This window comes from Tupaia chinensis, unplaced genomic scaffold, assembly GCF_000334495.1.
Source record: "Tupaia chinensis unplaced genomic scaffold, TupChi_1.0 Scaffold000647_1, whole genome shotgun sequence".
Lineage (NCBI taxonomy): Eukaryota > Metazoa > Chordata > Mammalia > Scandentia > Tupaiidae > Tupaia > Tupaia belangeri.
The window spans coordinates 4237856-4242566 of record NW_006160168.1 but is presented as its reverse complement, the minus strand read 5'-3'; positions in this window follow the sequence as shown (position 1 = coordinate 4242566).

The window sequence follows — 4711 nt, the reverse complement described above, 5'->3', positions numbered from 1 at the left end:
AAAAAAGTGAATGTTCAAAAGATGTACTGAGCTTGGACCAGCAGATGGCATAATGATTATGTTGCTGGACTCCCACGTAGTTGACTGCAATTCAAGTCCTGTACCCAGTGGCTTAAAACTTATGCTGGGCGCGTGTGCATGTGTGCCCAAACACTTGAGAGGAGAACGGAGGAGAAGGGATTGTGGTGTGACCATTCCCCGGGGATGACACTTTCAGTTTGTCTTTCCTGCAAGCGCACAGACTCTATAGCAACAATTTCTCTCTAAAAATAAAAATAAAAATGTACTGAACAATAGGTTTCTTTAAATTGTTTTAAAAGTCCTGGATGGTAGGAAATGTACAGGGGTGGAGGGGTGGAAGGGTGAAGGTGGAGTGGGTGAGTGGGGCATGGAGGGGTGGTTAACCAATGCAGCTTCAGAACAGTGAACACTTTCAGGACCAGCAGATGGCGTAATGGCTACATCACTGGACTCCCATGCCCTATAACAAAATTAAAATTATAATAATAATAAAATAAAATAATTCTTAAAAAAAATTATAATGGCTCAGCTGAAAATACAGACTGATATTGGCATTGGTGCATTAGTTCCCGCTCAGCGCTGGTGACAGAGGTCTCCTCTGCAGTCATGCTGGGCCAACAGGGAAAGTCGACCGCAATTCGAGTCCCAGACCCGGTGACTTAAGCTCATGCTGGGCGCATGTGCGTGTGTGCTCAAGATCCCAAGAGGAAAATGGAGGAGAGGAGATTGTGGCATGGCCATCCCCCCCCTGGGGGGGTTGATTTCTCACTTTCTGTCTCTCTGTCTCTCTCTCTCTCTCTTTCTGGCAAGCACACACACCCTATAGCAAAAACCTCTCCTAAATAAATAAATAAATAAAAAGTAGCGAGCACCTTTCCCTCTTCTTATTTATTTTCTTTCTTTCTTTTTTTTTTTTTTTTTTTTTTTTACACTGCTCTGTTTTATTTTCTAAGTCTAGGATGTTCTTTTGAGACCTCTTTCAAAGCATTTTCTTTTCCTGGTAGCTGTCCCCTGACAGATTGCCAGTGCCATGTATTGCTTGTCTCAAGGAGTAAGAAGGAAGAGTCAATGAAACTATGTATGTCCTCCTTTCATCCACAATCACATACTAGGTACAGTGAAAACCTCAGTGGCCAGTTATTAGGAAACCAGTCAATGTAGACAGAGAAGAGTTTTTGTTTTTTTCTTTTTTTTTCTGTTTTATTGTGCATTGATTATAAACCAATGTACATATACACATGTATATGTAAAAAAATTTTTTAAAAAAGAACATTTATGAACCAATTTTAAAAATAAAACATTTGAAACCTCTTGTAACTTTCCCAATTTCATTTCATCCTATCCTTCACATTCATCATTCAAATGTTTATTTAATGTCCCATAAGAGCTGGGCACTTTGCAGGTTCTTGAGAAATACCAGTCAACAAAACAAACAAAATCTCCATTCTTTTTTTTTTGGAGAGATTTTTGCTATAGGGCGCGTGCGCTCGCCAGACAGACAGAGAGAGACATAGAGACAGAAAGTGAGAAATCATCCCCCAGGGGGGATGGTCACGCCGCAATCCCTTCTCCTCTATTCTCCTCTCGGGATCTTGGGCACGCACGCACACGTGCCCGGCGTGAGTTTTAAGCCACTGGGTCTGGGACGCGAACCACAGTCGACTACGTGGGAGTCCAGCAACATAGCCATTACGCTAACTGCTGGTTCCCAAAATCTCCATTCTTGTGTTACATTCTAGTAGGGGATGACAGATATTAAATGCATAGAATATGCGATTTATATGGTCTACTGAAAGATGGTAGGTGATGAGTGCTACTTTCAAATAGTAGAGCAAAAGGAGGTAGGTCTTAGGAATGTGGGGATGGAGGAGGTGACCTACAGTTGTAAATAGAGTGGTCAGGGCAGGTCTCCTTAAGGAGATGACATTTGAGTAAAAACTTGAAGAAGGTGAGGAAGTTGGCTGGGAAGATCACTAGGGGAAAAACTCCCCCTGCAAAGGCTCTAAGGAATCACTTCCATGGCAGGCAGGAGGAACAGCAAGGAGGGCAATGTGGCTGGAGTAGAAAGAGGCCAGAGGTATCAGGTTGTATACAAAGGCATTTGCCGTAAGTGGGAGTGAAACAGAGAATTGCTGATGAGTTTTGAGCAGAGTACTGACATCATCTGACCCACATTTTGAAAGAATCATTATTGTGACGATGTTGAAAATAGGCAATAGATGAGCAAGGATGGAAGCAAGATCCTTAGTGTAAAAATAATCCAGGGGAGTCGTTATGGGTGTCTCAACCCAAGTGGTAGCAGTAGAAGTAGTGAGAATAGACTCTGAATGTATTTTGAAGGTAGAGTCAATAAGAACTGATAGCTTCTACATGTGAAGTGAAAAGTCAAGAATAACCAAGACTTTGGGCTCAAATAACTGGAAAACTGTAAGTGGAATAGGTTTGGTAGAGTGTAAGGAAACAGAAGTTCAGTTTTTGGACACATTGCCTTTGAGGTAACAGTGGAGAAGTCAAGTAAGCAGCTAGGCATCTAGTTAGGCTGTTTTTTTTTTTTTTTTTTAGAGGTTTTTGCTATAGGGGGCGGGGCCTCGCGGGACAGAGCAGAAGACAGAAAGCGAGAAATCACCCCCCAGGGGGGATGGCCATGCCGCAATCCTTTCTCCTCCAGTCTCCTCTCTGGGTCTTAGGCAAGCACACACATGCGCCCAGCTTGAGTTTTAAACCACCAGGTCTGGGACGCGAACCGCGGTTGACTATGTGGGAGTCCAGTGATATAGGCATTACGCTAACTGCTGGTCCCAAGTTAGGCTGGTTTTATATAAAGTTTTGGGCACTCTACTCTTTCATATAAATTTTAGCATCCATAGGTCAAGTTCTACAAAAAGATAATTTTGAATTTTTCTTGGAAATGCATTGGGTGAGGACATGGGGGGGGGCTGATATCTTTATGACACGCTTCTAACTATTCATGACCTTCATAGTATCTTTTTCAATGGTTTTCTTATTGAATGTTTTCAGATAAAATTTTCTATTGAGTTGCTGGAAAAGTCATGACTCATTTTTGCAAAGAAAAATATATCACGACTTTCTGACAAACTAATGTAATACTTTTCCCCACTGAAGGTCTTGTACATCTTTTTAAATATTTTTGTTTATTCATGATAGAGTGCATGTGTGTGCACGTGAGCAAGAGAAACAGAGAGGTGATCACCCTCCATAGGGTTGATCACATTATGATTCCCTTCGTCCAGTCCTCCAGCTCGTTGGGTCCTGATCACTTGCAAGCATGCCTAGTGTGTTTCAGGCTGACCAGGCCATGGATTGAAGCTGTACTTGTCGTGTGAAAATTGGCTTCTCTTGAGTAGCACATTATCACTATGCCACAGAGCCAGCCCATGTACATCTTTTATAGATTTCTAAGTCACTTTATAATTTTTGGTGATACATAGGGAGTCTTTTAAATTTTTTATTATTTGTTACTGGAGTAGAGAATGGGAACTTTTGTGTGTTGACTATCCTGCAGCCATGATACTTTTTCTTTTTTAGAGAGATTTTTGGTATAAGGCATGTGCACTTGCCAGAGAAACAGAGAGACAGAAAGTGAGAAATCACCCCCCAGGGGGGATGACTACACCACAATCCCTTCTCCTCTATTCTCCTCTCAAGATTTTGGGCATGCACGCATAAGTACCTGGCATGAGTTTCAAGTTGCCAGGTCTTGGGTTCAAACTGCAGTCAACCATATGGGAGTCCAGCTCCCTAACCACTATGCCACCTGCTGGCCCAGACACTTGCAGTTTTGCCAAGATGGGGGCAAGGCATAGTGCCAGGCTTCCTGTCTCCCTGGAGGCTCCTGGCAACCTTAGAAAGGTTAAGTTGTGGTTATTTTGGAGGCAATATTTTTGAACAGATGTGCAGTTATCCACTTAACTGGAACTCCATTGAGAGACGGCCAACAACTGCCATTGTTTGGACATCTCCATCCTCACTGTAAGAAGTCCTCTGGGCTCTGGGTGCCTGCCCCACATCTGCAGCAGCATATTTTTCCTGTTCAGCTCACACCAGCTGATCTCCTGCACCTTCTCCTGGGGTACATGAAGCTCATGCTTGTCATATTCCATATCAAGTACAATGAGTGAGGTTTGGCTTTTCCATCTTTTTTATTCTTTATCATTGCCTCTGCTGCCCACTACATGAGATTTGAGTGTCTCCCTTAGTCTCTGTTTCTAGGGAACATTCAGGTTCCTTCTGGCAAATCTGAAACACAGATGTTCCCATATGATCTTGAACCTGAACCTGCAGAAGCTCCCGATGGCTCCATGCTGGCCCTGATTGTTGTTGGAGGAAGAAGCTGGGGTCACACAATCAGACAAATTCTGCTGGTTGAGTACCGGGCTGTCTTTGTCCTTTTGCATAGTGGATTGGCCGAGAAAAAGAAAAGCAGGAATTTCTACATTGATTTGTGCTGGTGGAGAGGTCACAGATTGTGGAAGTGAGGCAGTCTTCTTCCTCTCCACGCTGGGAAAAGGGCTAACAGGCATGCTGGCTGGGCTGCTGCCCCTCCACTCCAACTCCTGGTCCTCATCACGCCAGTGATCTCCTGCCTTGCACCTTTGAGTATTCTTAGGCTAGGAGCTAGCGGTGGGAATAGCCATCTCCCATTCTGGAATTAGACTCTACTGTACTTTGT